Source organism: Sapajus apella, unplaced genomic scaffold (assembly GCF_009761245.1).
Source record: "Sapajus apella isolate SASKATOON/1434 unplaced genomic scaffold, GSC_monkey_1.0 scaffold65, whole genome shotgun sequence".
In the NCBI taxonomy this organism is placed as follows: Eukaryota; Metazoa; Chordata; class Mammalia; order Primates; family Cebidae; genus Sapajus; species Sapajus apella.
Window position 1 is genome coordinate 498,673 of NW_022437005.1, and position 20,615 is coordinate 519,287.

Genomic DNA, 20,615 nt, shown 5'->3' on the forward strand with positions numbered 1-20,615 from the left:
CAAAATAAGCATGTATATAAACTTAGCATAGAGGTTACATGTGTTAAAGAAAACACTGAAATAAAACTTTCTTGAAGTAAGCAATAAATTAGTAACCCCTGTTTACTCTGTCCCAAATTAGAGATGGTTATTATATAGTTATTATAAGAATTAAGTAACACATGTAAACTACTTTAAAAGGAATAAATCCCTTAATACAAAGTTAAGGCACTTCCCACCAGAAAATTAAGCCTCTAATCTGTACTCTTTGAAATCTGCTAAGAGACATCATCTATCAGTCTTTTTTTTTTTCCCATTTATTTATTTTATTGCATTTTAGGTTTTGGGGTACACGTGAAGAACATGCAAAATTGTTGCACAGGTACACACGTGGCAGTGTGATTTGCTGCCTTCCTCCCCATCACCTACATCTGGCATTTCTCCCCTTGCTATCTCTCCCCAGCTCCCCACCCCCTACCGTCCCTCCCCTATTTCCCCCCAACTGACCCCAGTGTGTAGTGCTCCCCTCCCTGTGTCCATGTGTTCTCATTGTTCAACACCCGCCTATGAGTGAGAACATGCGGTGTTTGATCTTCTGCTCCTCTGTCAGTTTGCTGAGAATGATGGTTTCCAGGTTCATCCATGTCCCTACAAAGGACCCAAACTCATCGTTTTTGATGGTTGCATAATATTCCATGGTGTATATGTGCCACATTTTCCCTATCCAGTCTATCGTCGATGGGCATTTGGGTTGGTTCCAGGTCTTTGCTATTGTAAACAGTGCTGCAATGAACATTCGTGTGCACGTGTCCTTATAGTAGAACGATTTGTAATCCCTTGGATACGTACCCAGTAATGGGATTGCTGGGTCAAATGGAATTTCTATTTCTAGGTCCTTGAGGAATCGCCACACTGTCTTCCACAATGGTTGAACTAATTTACACTCCCACCAACAGTGCAAAAGTGTTCCTATTTCTCCACATCCTCTCCAGCATCTGTTGTCTCCAGATTTTTTAATGATCGCCATTCTAACTTGTGTGAGATGGCATCTCAATGTTGTTTTGATTTGCATTTCTCTGATGACCAGTGATGATGAGCATTTTTTCATATGTTTGTTGGCCTCATGTATGTCTTCTTTTGTAAAGTGTCTGTTCATATCCTTTGCCCACTTTTGAATGGGGTTGTTAGTTTTTTTCTTGTAAATCTGCTTTAGTTCTTTGTAAATCATCTATCAGTCTTTTATCTCATTAACTTGGTCTTTTTTGTCCAGAATTACTCAAATATCAAGTAGCTAAAATACAATAATAAATCTTAAATGTATAAATGCATTCTGAAATAGGTATATTATGGAATTATCTGAATATAATGATAAAGACAGAACTACATCCTTTGAAAACATACCAAGCCCTCCTAGCATACCTTTGTTAGGTTTGAGAGCAGCATTATAACTGGCGTGAGCTAACACCTGAGAAATGCAGATGACTTATGCCCACATGACAGTACAACAATGTCATCATAAAGCTTTCACCTCTCTGAGTATCGTAAACATGGAGAGATTGGATCTGGCTACAGGACATCTAGACCTACCTCTATATCCCTGACAATCAGCCCTCCAACAGCAGGGCCACAGTGGGCTACAGTTTATCAACTATGTGTAAACAAAGTATAATTAAGCTAGGCTGGGCGCAGTGGCTCATGCCTGTAATCCCAGCATTTTGGGAGGCCGCGGTGGATGGATCTCCTGAGGTCAGGAGTTCAAGACCAGCCTGGCCAACATGGTGAAACTCTGTCTCTGCTACAAATTCCAAAAGAAATTAACCAGGCATGGTGGTGCGCACATGTAGTCCCAGCTACTCAGAGGCTGAGGTGGGAGAATCACTTCAACCCAGGAGGTGAAGGTTGCAATGAGCCAAGATCACACCACTGCACTCACTGACACAGTGAGACTCTGTCTCAAAATAATAATAATAATTTAGCTAGATTTATCTACTCTCACCTATGTGGATTGCATGAAACCAGCAAAAAGTTCTGAACATATGAACATTCAATGATATTATCTTTCCTTTTCAGGAAATCATCTTCTGATGCCTAATACTATTAATGATGCTCCTTATAAACTACAATCAAGATGTCAATTCTTAAGTAATTTTTTATTTTCTTTAACAGGCATGAGTTTAATGACTTTGCAACACTATACAAATTGGTACCACATATATTTATAGAGCAAGAGGAAAAAAATGTATACCACATAAAAATCTAAACACAGTAGTCAACATAGCAGACCTTGTCTCTACAAAAAAATTAAAAATTAGCCAGGCATGGTGGCACACACCTATAGTCCAAGCTACTCAGGAGACTGAGGCTGGAAAATCCCCTATGCCCAGGAGTGCAAGGCTACAGTGAGCTATGATCACACCACTGCACTCCAGCCAGGGCAAAAGAGTAAGACACTGTCTCTAAATAAATAAAAAATAAACAATAAAATATTTATATTATTTATTTCCTAAATCACTCTACAAAAATTAACAGAAACAGTTTCAGGTTAAAATAAAAATAAAAGTGTTTGAACCATGCTTTTAAGGGGATTTAACATATCTGGGTTAGAGGAATTAAATTCATACTATAAAAAGATTACTTAAAAATTCCAAACCCTCAAAGATAGCAAAGGACAATGTTTTCTAACTGGCAGAATTCCTATACAATGTTCTGGGGACTGCAACATTAAGGGTGGAAAAGGCAATGGTTTTCATCTTGGCTTTTAAGATAATCTTTTAAAAAATGAATTTTAAGGTTTTCTCTTTAAAATGGAATAGTTTGAAGGGCCTCAGAGTGCATGTTGAGTGAGCATGTATAAGTGATGGTAGAGATCAGACTCACAGCTTACATAGCTTACACAGCTAAACAGTAAATACCATCACAAAAGCAGTATTATCTGGCTTTAAATCATTTCTGTTCTCACTCATATGCAGTTTAATTAGTATCTTTAAACCTTATACCCATAGTGAACCACTGGTTAAAGACTGAGAACCTAGGACATACTGAAGTTAAAATAAAAATTACAGCAAGTTCCTTAAGATGACAATAACTAGGTCATTAAACTGCATTCATCCTATCAAAATACTTACAGAACACATCTCAAGGACTTCAAGTATTAGTTTAAATATTTAATGATAAATATGTGCAATTTGGCTTATTTTTCTGAAATGAATAACCACAATTTTATAATTCTACATCAAAATTTATAAATTCTACATTAAACATAAACCTACCTATGACCCAGCAACAAAATTCTTAATTATTTGCCGAAGAGAAATCAAAATGTATACCATAAAAAGACTTGTCAAGGGTGTTCATAGCACTTTTATGTGCAATAGCCAAAACCTGGGAAAATCCAAACCTCTATCAACAGGAGAATGGGTAAACAAATTATGATATTGTCAATACTAGAGGACTGCTGAGCACTGAAAAGGAGCCCACGCTATATGCAACAATATGAATAATGTTTCGGATATATGCTGAGTAAAAGAAGCTGGATGTAATAGAACATATAGTGTAGACTAGATTTTAATGAACAAGTAAAACTATGGTGAAAAAGAATCAGAAAAGTGTTGTCTTCATTGGGAGAGGCAATAACAATGAAGGGGCAGGAGGAAACTTTCTGGAGTCATGGAAAATTCTATATCTTGACAGCAGTATGATTACATGGTTATACACACATGTCAAAATTCACCAAAGTATACACTCAAGATGTATGCATCTTACTGTATGTAAATTTTACCTGTAAAAAACGGCAAAAAAAAAAAATCAATACCAATATGTTATCTAAAAAAAACAAAACCAAATATTCAAAACATCAGATCATGAACAAATTTTTCAACTTTTTCCTATTGGTATAAGGCATATTTAATACACATTTGGTTGTAACTATAAGAAAAAGGGGAAAAACGTGAAAAATATGTGAATGAGATGTTAAGAGATATGACTCATAGTCTAATCTGTGTCTAGATAGAATAGACAAAATAAAGGAGGGAAAATATTTAAAAGCAAAATGGCTCAAAATTTTCAGAACTGATAGGAAACAAGAGTCCTGATCTCCAGGAAGCCAGAGAAAAAGGGAAAAGTCAGATAGAAAAGAGAGGTCACTTACAGCAGAACGACAGCCAAATTCCTGGAAGCTCGTAGGCCAGAAGGCTATGATTGGTTAGTATAATGTCCTCAAAGAAAACTAACTATAAACTTAGAAATGTTACTCAACAAAACTGCCATTTAGAACAAAACCAAATACATAAATAAATAAAATGAGTTCACTCCCAGGAGGACTGCATTTAATAAAGTCTTAACACTACAACCTGTCCTCCTTCTGCATCCTCCCTACCATCCACACACAAAACACCTAATCTCCCTTTCTTTGCTCTACTTTATATTTTTTCCATAACATCTCATCACCTTCTAAAATGATATAATGCTCATATCATTTAAATTACCTATCTCCCTGACAAGGTGATAAGCTTCATGAAGGCAGGAACCTTTGTATGTTTTATTCCCTAACATATGCCAAGCATCCAGAAAAGCACTTGACACCTCTTAGGCAGTCAATAAACATTTGCTGAATGAATGAATGAATAAATAAATAAATGATATGTTTCAAGAAGGGAAATAAATGGAGGACAAGCAGACATGCAACAAGGAATAGGTAAACAAATACAATGGCAAACCTGCATAAAACATATTGTCTTTAAAAATAATAATGTCTTATTAGAATGTCAGATTGGATTTGAAAATCTGCCTAGATGTTATTTATGAGAGTTACACCTAAAGCACAAGCATATGGAAAAGTCAAAAGTAAAAGGATGGGGAAGAAAAACGATATACCAAGCAGATACCAATCCAAACAATGAAACTATGTTAACATCGAGCAAAATAAGTATCAAGACAGAAAGCATTAATAGAGATACAGGGCTCTACATGACAAAGGCTGAAAGTTTAGAGTCACCAAGGAGATATAATAATTCTAAATTTGTATGTACTTTTTAAAAATCCTCAAATTTATATAAAGTAAAAACAGAGAAATCAACAAATTATACTCCACAATGAAATATTTCAACACATTTCTCTCTATCATGAAGAGGTCAGGCAAGAAAAATCAGTAGAAATGAATGTGAATAGCATATTAAAAAGCTTGATTTGATAACACTGATAGATCTCTGTGCTCAATATTAGAAAAGAAACTTTCTTTTCAGGAACAGAACTGATCACACATTAAATCATAAACTAAATCATTAACAAATTTCAAAAAAACTATATTCTCTGACTAATACAATTAACTTAGGAGTCAACAAAAGTAGATAAAATCTGGAAATTAAAAGATTTTTTTAAAACCCTTCTAAATAATTTATGGATCAAATAAATCAAAATAGAAACACAAATAATAATGAATGATAACAAAAATGTAGCATTTCAAAACTTGTGGGATACAGTAAAAGTAGTATTGGGAGGAAAATTTACGTCCAAAATGTTGAGATAAGAACAAAAAATTAATAAGCTAAGTATCCAACAAAAGAAATTAGAACGAGGACGAGATAAACACAAAGAAAAAGGGGGGGGAATAAAAATGAACAATCATTGAAGGAGATACAAACTTTAAATAAAGAGACCAAAAAAAGGCAAAGTTGGTTCTGTGACAAAATACTTGAATGAGTTCAGTCTGATTGGCAATCATTTTCTCTCTCTATCATCTGAATCTCAGCCAAGGCCCCTCCCTCCTGCCTTGTCCTCCAACACGAGGCTCTGCTCTCTCAAGTGGTAACAGACACTGGCATCTCTACCTCACTTGCACATCATACAGGGCAATTGTCACTTCCCACCCCTACCCTCATCCCCACACCACCTACACCACACATTAAAATACTGCACATTTAGGGCCGAGCGCAGTGGCTCACACCTGTAATCCCAGCACTTTGGGAGGCCAAGGTGAGTGGATCACCTGAGGTCAGGAGTTCGAGACCATCCTGACCAACATGATGAAACCCCATCTCTACTAAAATTAGAAAAATTAGCCAGACATGGTGGCAGGTGCCTGCAATCCCAGCTACTCGGGAGGCTGAAGCAGGAAAATCACTAGAATCCAGAAGGCAAAGGTTGCAGTGAGCCGAGATCGCACCGTTGCACTCCAGCCTGGGTGACAGAGTGAGACTCCATCTCAAATAAACAAACTGCACATCTTCAAGTGATGCAGGCTCAAATAACTCCAGAAAAAGATTTCTTGGCCAGCTGTGGTGGCTCATGCCTAGAACCCCAACACTTTGGGAGGCCAAGGCAGGCAGATCACTTGAGGTCAGGAGTTCAAGACCAATCTCATCTCTACTAAAAATACAAAAAAATTATCCAGGCACAGTTGTATGTGCCTGTAGTCCCAGTTACTCAGGAGGCTGAGGCAAGAGAATAGCCTGAACCTAGAAGGCAGAGACTGCAGTGAGCCGAGATTGCGCCACTGCACTCCAGCCTGGGTGACCAAGCAAGACTCCATTTCAGAAAAAAAAACAAAACATTTCTTGAATCACTTCCCAACCAAACAGGAGGCCCTTGTGCCTTTCAACCTCTAACACACACATTTCTTCCCACTACAAGGCCACAGGCTGGCTTGTTACAGAATCTTTGTTGTCTCATCTTGCCCCTCATGCATCTATAAGTAACAAAGTATCATAACGTTAATATTCTTTACTTGAATCTCATCAATAACTCAAACTCTGTTCCCTCTGAAACTGCATCTTGTTCAATTTGGACACGTGATCAAAACTCAGCTTATCTAAAGCAGTTTTCTATTATGTCGCATTATGAATGTCACATTTCTGATTATTTCATATTTAGATCTTCTCTAAATGTAATGTTTTTGCACATCACTCTTAAATTAGTTCATTCCCAAAAGCACATCCTTAAACAACTGCCATGAAATATTTGGCTGGTCCCCATAATAACCAAACTGAAATCCAAACCCATTTCTTGTAATATGGGAGTAATCCTTATTTCTTGAAGTTTGGCATGTCCTTTAGTCTACTGTTCAAAACAAACTTCTAAGACTAAAACCATCAAACATTAATCCTCTCACTTTATCTATTAAAAAATTATATTTCTTGATATTGGTCCCATATAGTCAATGTTTTCTTTTGGTAACAATTCTTTACTGCCCTCCCATCCTTTGAGGTCATTTGATATCAGATCATACTTTTCTCATTTTTTACTAATTCAGTTCTCTTTTACTCCAAATTTTCTTGATTTCCTAAAAGTGAGAATAAGCAATGCTCATACTATACTTTAGCTCTAACTTTGTTTTTCCCACAGGAAAAGATCTATTGTTCCTCAATAGATCTTATTAGAAAATAAAGATAAAGAACTGAGAGAGTAGCAACAGAGTTAAGTATATATTTTAGGATATAAAATTTGCATTTTATATTTATATTTTAGAATATAAAATATAACTTAAACTAATTATGATAGTACCATATCCCAGAAAATCAAATGTCACTCAAACTAATCTCAGTGATGTTTTCAGAGACTCTAAAACACCCAAAAGCCTGTGTTTAATGCAAACAGCCACGAGGATGGGCCATTCATACATATTTCAAAATATTCCCCTCATTTGGTCGGAAGTACCGTAGAACAAATAAAAGTAGCATGAAGTCCAAGTGTACTCTAGCTATAGTCATAATACCTCCATGCCCTATTTTACTTTGCTAAATTCTGCAGACAGTTTTAACTTTATCAACTGACATTTCCCCACCAGGAATTAGAAGCTGCCAAAACCAGAGTTTGGTTTGACCAGCAAAGTATAGTTCGATGTTAGACACTTTTTTTAATACCTTAAAATGGAACAGATATGGCCAGTCAGCCAGTTTCTCTGCTACTTGTCCACCTCTCTAGATCTGGCTTATACACTTAGGCAGTCTGCCTGGCACCCTTGGTATCTGAGTTTGAAACCACTGTCCTGCAAAATCCCTGCGGTGCAACCAAGCTCATCCATTTGCAGGCCTATGAACCCAGGACTTTTATCTTTCTTTCTACCCAGACATATAAGCCTGACCCTTTATCCAACATCCAGCTAAAATTCCTCCAATTCCATTAAGTCTGCCACGTGAAACTTAGCAGAGCTTAGAGTGATTTCTCCATCCAGTAATTCCTGTGGCTCTTACTGATGATTTTGTTCTAACACATACCAAATGGCATGATTTTTTTAATTGTTTAATTCATTAGGATCAAATACGTAAAGGGCAGGGACTAGGTGCCATATCCTCTATTCATTCTCTAAGATCTATTTAAAAGCCTGTACATAAATAGCATTCAATAAATGTTTGTTGATGACAATGTTGAGGCCAAAGGTTAAAAAAAAAAAAAGAGGGCTGGATAAGAAATACCAATGACAGCATAAAGTCGTGACTTCTGGTGGAAAAAAACACCAGTCAAAGCCCATGCACTTCTCCAAATGACTCACTGGTAGTTCCTCAAGCTACAAAAATGGATGGAGCAATGAAAATAGAGCACTGCCTGTTTCTTGGGCTAATAATCCAAAAAGGATATTTTACAAACCTTAACACTTCTTCACAGAAAAGACGACAATGCTTACAAAATAAAAATGCTCTCAGCACAGCCAAAAAAAGGCACAATCAGAAGCTTCTTAAACTTGTCTGAGTTCACAAAGCAATTCTTATTTCCATTCTGTAAGACTCCTATTCCCCTTGGAAAATCATATATCCAAAATAAACATGTGCTGTAAAATGTATAGGAATTCTTGTTGTGATAAGGGTCCATTCTTTTTCCTGGCAATGGGATAAAAGTCATGGTCAAGTACGTTTGTAAAACAGGCAGTTTTACCTGCATTAACAGAAAAGGCACTTGGTCAAGTTTCTCTAGATGAGCACGCCCCCTTGTGGTCACTTCCTGACTTACCTCTTTGGAATGGTCAGTGGAGACTGTGGACTGTTTGAAGGTATTTTTCAACATTCATTACTCTGCCTTACTTACCTACTATCTTACACATCTATAATGTTGAGTAAGCATAATATTATTTAGTGATATTTCAGATAAACTATCCCTTTTATTTCCTTATTTCCCCCAAATACAAGCTTATTGTTAAAACAAGCATAGTTTTTAGACTCAGGTATGTTTGAAGCCCTTAAATAATGGATTTCAAACCCATTGAAAGACTGCAAAATTTACTATCAAAAGGAAATATCACTGTATGGGTTGTTTCAAAAATATTCAAATCCTCAGTTGTAGATGTTTAAATTAGTAATGTCAACTGAGTAAAGGCACTATTTCTAGGGACTGTGATAAAGTAAAAAAAATGTTCATGCTTCTATGGACCTACACAAACAAAATAACCACATACACCAATCTCAAAATGGCAAATGTATGAAGCAGATAATTCAATTCAATAAACACTAAGTACCTATCATCTGCACTAAGTAGAAGAAAGAAATCTGATCTGCATGGCATTGGAGCTACCCCATAAGGGAAGAGTTGAAGCAAAGAAGTAAGTAATATTCCATTATTAATTACTACTTGTTCCGTTAAGGGAAAGGATATAAACAAAAACTTAGACTTCAGAACTTTCAGCAAGTTCATGAAAAACTGAAAAGAGAAATATACATGATGAGTAAAAAAGATAATTCCTGAAGGACACCAACAGAAAAGTAGTTTGTGACTAGGTTTCAAGAGGGTTTATAAAATTCAGCCTAAACGTTTGGGTTTTAACCCACAGAGAGTAAAGATTCTATTAAAGCTTCTTCCAGGAGAGAGACAAAACCAGTGCAGGTATTTTAAAGGAAATGTATCTTCCGACAGCACACAGAAATAAAACAGAACGGGGCTGGACTAGAAGCAAAGAAGCCAGATGTGAAGATACTGCAACAGTCCAGCCATTAAGGGTGAAAAGACAAAGGCTTAGTGGTGGTAAATCTACTAAAAGAAAACAAGAAAAAAAATAGTAGTGCATGCATTCATTAAACAAATGTTTACTGAGCATTTATTATATGTCAAGCTGGGAAACCATGGTAAATAAGACACATATAATCACTGTCCTGGAAACTCACTCGAAAGATAAAGACATCAAATAACCACACTAATAATGACAGAGAGACAATTGGAGCAGCATGATAACTTAAAGAGAGAGAAGAGGGAAGGAGACAGGCAACATTCCCTGGAGCTGGAATCACATATGTGAGGACCTTGTTGGTTATATTCCTAGCTATTTTATTCCCTTTGTAGCAATTGTGAATGGGAGTTCGCTGTTGATTTGGCTTTCTGTTAGTCTGTTATTGGTGAATAGGAATGTTTGTGATTTCTGCACATTGATTTTGTATTCTGAGACTTTGCTGAAGTTGCTTACCAGTTTAAGAAGATTTTGGGCTGAGACAATGGGGTCTTCTAAATATACAATTGTGTCATCTGCAAATAGAGACAATTTGACTTCCTTCTTTCCTAATTGAATATCCTTTATTTCTTTTTCTTGCCTGATTGCTCTGGCTAGAACTTCCAATACTATATCGAATAGGAGTGGTGAGAGAGGGCATCCTTATCTAGTGCCAGATTTCAGAGGGAATGCTTCCAGTTTTTGCTCATTCAGTATACTGGCTGTGGGTTTGTCATAAATAGCTCTTATTATTTTGAGATATGATCCATTGATACCTAGTTTATTGAGAGTTTTTAGCATAAAGGGCTGTTGAATTTTGTCAAAGGTCTTTTCTGCATATATTGAGATAATCATGTGGTTTTTGTCTTTGGTTCTGTTTATGTGATGGATTACGTTTATAGATTTGCGGATGTTGAACCAGCCTCGCATCCCTGAGATGAAGCCGACTTGATCGTGATGGATAAGCTTTTTGATGTGCTGCTGGATTCGGTTTGCCAGTATTTTATTGAAGATTTTTGTATCAATGTTCGTCATGGATATGGATATTGGCCTGAAATTTTCTTTTTTGGTTGTATCTCTGCCAGGTTTTGGTAGCAGGATGATGTTGGTCTCATAAAATGAGTTAGGGAGGATTCCCTCTTTTCGTATTGTTTGGAATAGTTTCAGAAGGAATGGTATCAGCTCTTCTTTGTACCTCTGGTAGAATTCAGCTGTGAACCTGTCTTGTCCTGGACATTTTTTGGTTGGTAGGCTATTAACTGCTGCCTGAACTTCAGATCTTGTTATTGGTCTATTCAGGAATTCAACTTCTTCCTTGTTTAGTCTTGGGAGGATGTAAGTGTCCAGGAATTTATCCATTTCTTCTAGATTTACTGGTTTATTTGCATAGAGTTGTTTCTAGTAATCTCTGATGGTAGTTTGTATTTCTGTGGGATCGGTGGTGATACTCACTTTAAGACTCCATTTTTTAAGGAAGACCTGGGAAGAATCTCAATGTATTGAACCTTTATATAAGTTAGAAGCTTTTCCTAAATCAGGAATATATACATATCCATACACAGACACTGCAATTGTCCAGCCATCAAAGTTTGAAAGTTTTAGACTCAGATATTGATGACTGACATAAAGTATTACAAACCATAAACATTTAGAAAATCTTCATCAAGTTATACTGAAAAGAATGCTGATCATCAGGCTTTATAACCTAAATAAATGCATGGGATGGAGATGATCCAATAATACATTAATTAAGTTACTGACCTATCTACTGATTTACATGTAAAATCTGTAGGCTCATCCAGTAATCAAGATATTCTTATGTGAGGCAAACGTAATTTTCAGTATATTACCTACAACTCAAGAAAATGATTTCAAATACAAGACAATCACTTCACAGAATGAATTTTCAGTTTTATTTTTAAAAAATAAAGTATACTTCTTTATGTAAAAGAGAAGTCAAAGAAGTTTCCTACTTCTGTTTACTCATTTATTCATATATTAATCAACTCCTTGAGCAGTAAGCCAAAACTCTAGACCATGCAAAGTCAATTTCTAGAGAAGACTAATTACTTCTTTCTCTGCACTCTTAATACTCTAAGAGTCCCTGCCAGTCACATCTAGGGCTGGCTATTTGAAACTGTTATTTCTGAAATCTAGATTATGCCATGTACAGTCAGTTTGTTTTTCCAATGTGAGGGTCTCCTCTTGTAGCAAGCACAGACACGTACACAAGTACGAATGGAACAATCTGAGGAAAACATATTGTTTGTTGTGCATTTATTTTCTTTGATCTTAGCCTACTTCTCACCCCAAAACTACAATGATTTAGTATGATACAGTTAAGTGTTTACATAATAATTTCAAGATGGTGGATAAAAGGGAAAAATGTTACCCACAATATACTTCAAAAGAATAGAATATATTTATATGAAGCACACAAAGGAAGGCCCAACATTTCCTTTCTGAAACATGTGGCCAATTTGATGTCCCTATGTGGTGGCTAAAGAACACAAAATTTAAAATTGTAGCATCTCTTTAGAGTAGTTTTAAATACACAACATTGTATAAGAGCATCAAAAGCATTATGAAATTTTCTGAACTTGTTTATTAAAAATCAAAGAATGAAAGATATTCATTCACACAATGGAAAATGTCTGATTAGCTTTCATTTCACTATCCTATGTAAGTACTGCTTTACCTAAACACCAATGAAATTAATTAAAAATTAAATTACTTCATAGAAATCATGGGAGGAGGCAAATAATTATTATGTACAGTCAACTGTAAAATCTGTTATTAAAAAAGAAATGGAAACTATTTCAACAATATGCTCATGAAAAAAGAAAAGAAAAAAGGCTTGAAACATCAAAAATGTTGAGATCAAACAATACCCTCAACCTCTTTTAATACTCTAAAAGTCCCTTACATTCATATCCAGACCTGGCTGTTTGAAACTGATATTTATGAAATCTAGATTACGCTATGCATTTAATCAGTTTGTTTTCCTGATACAAGGGTCTCCTCTTTAAGCAAGTAACTCTCAGTCATGTAGCAACTCAGTCAGTTCTGTAGCATAAGCCAAGTACAGCAACTGACCAATGAGTTAATGAGTTAACTACTTCATTCCAAAAGTAAGGTTTCCTCTTCCAAATGTCATAAAGATTAGAAACCAATATATCTAACTACTTTTTTCTTTTTGTGTCAAAACAAAACAAAAACTAAATTTAAAACAGGTAATCACTTCATTACATATACCACATGAACTTACTGATACGTATTCCAACAACGAGAGGCCATGTCAGGGGAAATCCAAATGTCAATTTGCAGAAATTATGGAAGATACAGGAACATGCTGAACTGCACTGTGTATGTACAATAAGCAAAACTCAGATTGAAAGAAATTTCACAGGACAAACAGTCCAGGTTACTTGACAGAAAAATAGCCCTTGTTTGGCCTAGTATATATAAATTTCAATTACCAGAGTTTATTTAAATCACACCAGTCCCTCAACAACATGGTTCAAATTTCAATTACCATGGTATATTAACTGTGAGTAATTGCGTGAAGGATACACTCCCCCTCCAGCTCCTCAGTTCACAAACCACAGCAAACATCAGAGATGCACATCATGATCAGTGACTGATTATGGTATTCTTTGAAAGTCTGTCAGTGATGTGTCACTGTGCACAGACATAGGTGGAAATGTTGCTGCTCTCTCTATGTGATGAAGCTACAGAAGAAAGTGAAGCAAAAAAAAAAGTGATAATGCTGGAAGTGAAATTCAAATGAAAGATGCATGAAGTTATGTAAGAAATAAGTGGCCATAGGAATGTCTGTCACTGCTGCTGCTAAGTCTCTAGATATACAGACAGAGGAACTCACTAAAGAGGATCTTATCAAGGAGTGGAGTTGTGACAAAAAAGATGAAGGTGTCCCAGATTTTTATCTTAAATAAAACTCCACCATGTCTTGCCTGTAAATTTAATGCTTCTAAATGCTTTAGTATAATAAGTAAATGCTGGTTTTACTTTTTTCTGTTTCCATACACATTTGTAACCAACAGTTAAGAGTTTTCTGGGGTTTTCTTTGTGTTTTCTTTTTTCCTCTTTTTGAGACAGGGTCTCACTCTGTTGCCCAGGCTGGAGTGCAGCAGCATGATCGTGGCTCACTGTAACCTCAAGCTCCCAGGCTCACGCTATGTTCCCACCTCAGCATCCTGAGTAACTGAGACTACAGGTGCATGCCACCATGCTCGCTAGTTTTTATTTTATATTTATATAGAGAGACAGGGTCTTGCTATGTTATCCAGGCTGGTCTCAAAACTCCTGGCCTCAAGTGATCCTCTTGCCTCTGCCTCCCAAAGCACTGGGATGACAGGTGTGAGCCACTGTACTCAGCCAAGAGTTTTAAACGTTTTGACAAAAATATTTAAAGGTCATGGAACAAGCAAAATTTTTGCCATTAAGACCAGTCTGCATGGTTTCAGCTTACACGGTCACTTTATGGTCTAGCACTATCATGCAAAGTATGGATTGTTTGTAGATCATAAAAGTAAGAAAGAGATAAAAGAAAAACCCAGAAGAGATACATCTACCCAGAGAGTGAAGTAGAACAGAACTTAAGGACTACTATTTTTGTTTCACAATATAATACTACAGCTAAATAGTCATCTTTTCCTTCTCCATCATGTCTTCCCTGTAAATAACAAAAAAAAATATGCAAGGATGAAACAAAGATGCCAATTACTAAGAATGGATAATTACTAAGAATTTATATACCTCGTTTTAATATATTTTATCTTAAAATCTATATATCCTAAAAATAGCAAAATATTCTATTTATCTATAGACTAGCTGTTTCACTCAATATTACTTTGTAGGAACAAGGGATATGTTAATTGTGGGGAAGGAGATTATAAAAACCTATCTTCATTAATGCTATATACTGTAAATTACCTACCAAATAACCACTACCATTGATAATAAAACGGCTATTTTTTGGGGAAAGATAATGTGTCTATCCTCAAGCCATGAACAATGAGATGGTAATTATGACAACTCATCCCAATTTCCTAGGCTCCTTTGTAGCCGGAAATAGCCATGCGACTGAATTGTACCTTTTTTCAACTACTGAGGAGAAGTTTACTGAGGGAGATTCCAGAAAAGCTTTGTATCCCAGATAAAAGGAATATACAGGCCAGGCGCGGTGGCTCACGCCTATAATCCCAGCACTTTGGGAGGCCAAGGCGGGTGGATCACGAGGTCAAGAGATCGAGACCATCCTGGTCAACATGGTGAAACCCCGTCTCTACTAAAAATACAAAAATTAGCTGGGCATGGTGGCGCACGCCTGTAGTCCCAGCTACTCGGGAGGCTGAGGCACCTCCTTGAACCCAGGAGGTGGACGTTGCGGTGAGCCGAGATCCTGCCACTGCACTCCAGCGTAACAAGAGCGAAACTCCATCTCAAAAAAAAAAAAAGGAACATACATCTGGCACTATTCCCTCTTTGCCATTCTGCCTTACTCTCACCTTGAAAGCAAATGTGACATCTAAAATTTCAGGAGCCATATCACATCCATGAGGCAAGGTATAAGAAAAAGGCCTAAAAGAATACCAGCCATGTTGGCCCTAGCATTGTCAGAAATCTAAACTAATGACAGCAACCAACCACCTCCAAATTTACTACTATGTGGCTAAGGGCCAAAGAGCAAGGGGACACATATGCATTTCTTAAACTACAATCAGGTTTTCCACTGTTTGCAGCCAAAAGCATTCCATGGATTGATTCTTATTTAAAACTAATCAAACGTAAGTATAAACGGTCAAGGACTAAAGAAAACAAAAGCGCTCTAATTTATAGAAGTAGAATAGCAAGCAGAATAAATTCTTCTCTCTTTAATTTGTATTATTACTTGTACTGTGATAATGTTTGTACAATCAATTTCCTTAAAAGAAAAACAGGAAACATCAAAGCAATAAAAAATATTCTAAATTATCTAGTTTTTTTTACACTTTAAATTACAGACATATCTTGGAAATATTGCAGGTTTCATTCCAGACTACCACAATAGAGCAAATATTACAATAACTTGAATCAAACAAATATTTTGGTTTCTGTGTGCACATAAAAGTTATGTTTATACTTTACCATAGTCTATTAAGTGTACAAAAGCATTATGTTTAAAAAAACAATGTATATACCTTAACTTTTTTTTTTTTTTTTTTTTTTTTTTAAAGACAGAGTTTTGTTCTTGTTGCCCAGGCTTCAATGCAATGGCATGATCTCAGCTCACTGCAACCTCTACCTCCCAGGTTCAAGCTATTCTCCTGTCTCAGCCTCCCGAGTAGCTGGGATTACAGGGGTGCACCACCATGCCCAGCCACTTTTGTATTTTTAGCAGAGACATGGTTTCACCACGTTTGTTAGGCTGGTCTCAAACTTCTGACCTTAGGTGATCCACCAACCTCGGCCTCCCAAAGTGCTGGATTACAGGCATGAGCCACCATGCCTGGCCCATGCCTTAACTTTAAAATACTTTATTGCTAAAAAATGTTAACAATCATCTGAGCCTTTAGCAATTCATAATCTTTTTGCTAGTGGAAGGCCTTGCCTCAATGTTGATGGCTGCTGACTAATCAGGATGGTAGCTGCTGAAAGATGAGGGGCGGTGGCAAGTTATCCAGCAAACTAATAATGAAGCTTACCACACTGACTGATCCTTCCTTTCACCAAAGATTTCTCTGTAGTACATGATGCTACTTGACAGCATTTTACCCACAGAACTTCTTTCAAAACTGGATTCAACTCTCAAATCCCATCATTGTTTTATCAATAAGTTCACCTAATATCCTAAATCCTGGCTGGGCATGGTAGCTCATGCCTGTTAATACTAGCACTTTGGGAAACCAAAGTGGGCAAATCACCTGGGGTCAGAAGTTTGAGACCAGCCTGGCCAACATGGTGAAACCCTATCTCTACTAAAAAAACAAAAAATTAGCCGGGTATGGTGGCAGGTGCCCGTAGCCCCAGCTACTTGACAGGCTAAGGCAGGAGAATTGATTGAACCCAGGAGGCAGGGGTTTCAGTGAGCCAAGATCAGGCCACTTCACTCCAGCCTGAGCTACACAGCAAGACTCCCTCTAAAAAAAAAAAAAAAAAAAAATCTAAATCCTTTCTTGTAATTGCAACAATGCTTTCAGCATCTTTACCAGGAGTAGATTCTATCTCAAGAAATAACGTTTTTTACATATCCACAAGAAGCAACTCCTCACCTATAAAGTTCTATCATGTGATTGTAGCAATTCAAGTCACATCCTCAGGCTCTACTTCTAATTCTAGTTCTCTTGCTGTTTCTATCCGCAGGGACTTCCTCCACTGAAGTCCTGAATCTCTCAAAGTCATCCATGAGGCTTGGAATCCATTTCTTCCAAACACCTTTGAATGTTGATATTTTGACTTTGAATATCAAAATATTCCATGTATCATGAATACATGTTCTGGAATCCAGAATGGTGAATCCTTCCCAGAAGGTTTTCAATTTATTTTGCCCAGATCCATCAGAGGAATCACTATCTATGGCAACCTTAGCCTTATAAAATGTATTTCTTAAGTAATAAGACTTGAAAATCAAAACTACCCCCTGATTCATAGGCTGTGTTAACAGGCATGAAACTAACAGAGATGTTGGGTGACAAGGTGCATTGTCAATAAGCAACGATATTTTGAAAAAAATCTTCTGATCAGTATGCCTGAACAGTAGAATTAACATATTCAGTAAACCATGCTATAAACAGATTATGCTGTCATCCAGGGCTTCTTGTTCCATTTATAGAACAGAAGAAGAGTAGATTTAGCGTAATTCTTAAGGGCCCACGGATTTTTAGAATGGTAAATGAGCACTGGCTTCAACTGAAAGTCACCAGCTGCATTAGCCTCTAACAAGAGAGTCAGCCTGTTTTCTGATGCTTTGAAGCCAGACATTGACTTCTCCCCTTTCAAAGTCCTAGAAGGCATCTTCTTCCAATAGAAGGCTGTTTTGCCCGCATAGATAATCTGTTGTTTAGTATAGACATCTTCATCAATAACCTTAGCTACATTTTCTGGATAACTCGCTACAGCTTCTCTATTAGCACATGCTGCTTCACCTTGCACTTTCATGTTACGGAGATGGCTTCTTAAACCCCGTGAGCCAACCTCTGCTAACTTCAAACTCACATCTGTCAGCCTGAACAGAACTGAGGAGAGTTAGGGCCTTGCTCTGGAGTAGACTCTGGCTTACAGGAATATTGTGGCTGGTGATCTATCTAGACAACTAAAAATGTTTCTATTATCAGCAATACAGCTGTTTTGCTCTCTTTTCATTGATATATTCATTGGAGTAGCATTTTCAGGTTCCTTCAAAAACTTTTCCTTTACATTCACAATTTAGCTGATTTTTTGGCAGAAGAGGCCTAGCTTTTGGCCTGCCTTGGCTTTCAATGTGCCTTCCTTACTAAGCTTAATGGTTTCTATTACATTCTTTGATTTAAAGTGAGAGATGTGTGACATGAACACTTAGAGGTCACAGTAGGGTTACTAACTGACCTAATTTCAATATGGTTGTGTCTCAGGAAATAAGGAAGCCTGAGGAGAGGGAGAGAGACAGGAGACTGGTCAGTTGGGAGAGAAGTCAGATAACATACATTTATTGATTAAGTTCATCATCTTATATGCACACGGCTCCTGGAGCCTCCAAACAACTGCAATAGAAACATCAGTGATCACTGACTACAGATCACCATAACAGAGAAAATAACAATGAAAAAGTCTGAAATACTGCAAGAATTACCAAATTGTGACAGAGACATGAAGTGTCCACATGGTGTTAGAAAAATGACACCAACAGACTTGGTCAAAACCAGGTTGCCAAAAACTTCAATCTGTAAAAAACACAGTATCTGTGAAGCACAAGACAGCAAAGCACAGTAAGATGAGGTATGTCTGTACTAACCTACTGTCTACTTCTTTTAAGAAGTACATCTCCTTCAATGTTAATCTCCTTCAATAATGAGTAACAAAAATGTAAACATTAGGAACATTACCAAATATTCCTTTTATTATATTTATATCTCCAACTCATAGCTGCTTCTATGTAGCCACAACAAACTGTAGTAGTCAGCCTTAGTCCACATGCTTGCTAACTAATACTACACTAAAACTACACACACAGGACAGGGAGAAAAAACTAAACATAAGTCAATTTAGAAAACAGTAAGTTGTCCTTTCCTGTTATAGCCCTAAAAAATTAAGAAACTTCCAGTCTCTCTACTCACCACAGCTTACCTTTCTCCCCATAAACCTCTCTCACCATCCTCCCATTTTCTGCCACAAGATTCTACCCAGGGTAACCAACATAGGTGCAGATTTCTTGCTGAGTGACTTTAAAGATAAAAGCCACAATGGGAAAAACTATAGCGACTGTGACTCACTCAATGGTAATCATAAAGCACTTGAACATCCATGATCACTTTTGTCCCTTATAACAGTCCTGTTAAGGGAACAGAATATCACTATTTTCATTTAAAAACAAAAAACTGAGGCTTCAAATGTTAAATTATTCAATGGATTCACAGAACTAACCAACTGACAGTTAATTCACAAAATTCTCTTACCTCATATACCTATAGGGTAGAATCTCTTACCTCACATACCTCTCTCTCACTGCTCCATGGCAAAACTTCTCAAGAGTTATTTCCACCCTTGTTCTCCCTAATCATCCTATTCCATACCAGTCTCTAATCAACTATGTCAGAGAAACTGTCCCTGTCCCAATCAGCAGTCTCCAGGTGCCAAATCAAACATCCAGTCACCTGTGTTCCTGGCTGTCTTCTCAGCAGCATTTGACCAGGTGATGACTTTCTTTGAAACGTTCCTCTCATGGCTTCCTAGACACTCTTCCTGGTTGTGGCTCTACCTCTCTGGTCCCTCCTTCTTTCTCCTTTGCTCATTCCTCCTCCTCCCAGCCTTGATGTATTAAACTGGCCCAGGGTTCGGTTTTCTGACCACACTGCCTATTCTCACTCCTTAGTGACCTCATCTAGTGACATGGATTGATATTCTTTTTGATGCCAATGATTGCCAATGAGTACCTCTCTCCCAACCTGCCCATAAAACAGGAGCTTATGCCCATGTGCATGGAGGCACTCAGATAACCAACTCCAGAGCTAATGTTTCTGCCTGCCATAGGAAACTTCCTATCAGAAATCCTCTTATCCAGTATGATGAAAGGTTAAATTTTTTTAAAGTTGAAAATTCTCAGTGTGAAGCAGAGATTCATTAAAAAACAGAAAAAGACATATATCTTACACATATTATTTTTGTTTAAAACACAAAGGTTCATTCCATTTGTCAATCTCTTCATAGAGGACCAAGCCTTTTCTTTGAATGTGGGCCCAGAGATAAATACTCCATATCATCTTTCTTGCATAAACTATAACACACTCAATTTCCCATGATTTCAAGTGTCATTTTATCTTAAATAGAACAAGAACATAAAGACGCCGGGCGCGGTGGCTCACGCCTGTAATCCCAGCACTTTGGGAGGCCGAGGCGGGTGGATCACGAGGTCAAGAGATCGAGACCATCCTGGTCAACACGGTGAAAGCCCGTCTCTACTAAAACTACAAAAATTCAGCTGGGCATGGTGGCGCGTGCCTGTAATCCCAGCTACTCAGCCTCCTGAGTAGCTGGG

General features: G+C 37.1%; 1 protein-coding gene and 1 long non-coding RNA gene across 7 annotated transcripts in view; both read right to left on the bottom strand.

The window, feature by feature from the left end:
• Positions 1 to 20,615, bottom strand: part of TASP1 (taspase 1) — a 243,572-nt gene that overhangs the window by 136,658 nt on the left and 86,299 nt on the right. The window lies entirely within an intron of this gene.
• Positions 949 to 17,719, bottom strand: LOC116530085. The gene is made up of 4 exons (XR_004259825.1): positions 17,253 to 17,719; positions 10,167 to 10,171; positions 7,161 to 7,164; positions 949 to 963 (listed from the first exon to the last, which is right to left on the bottom strand). It is a non-coding gene; the product is annotated as an uncharacterized LOC116530085 (long non-coding RNA).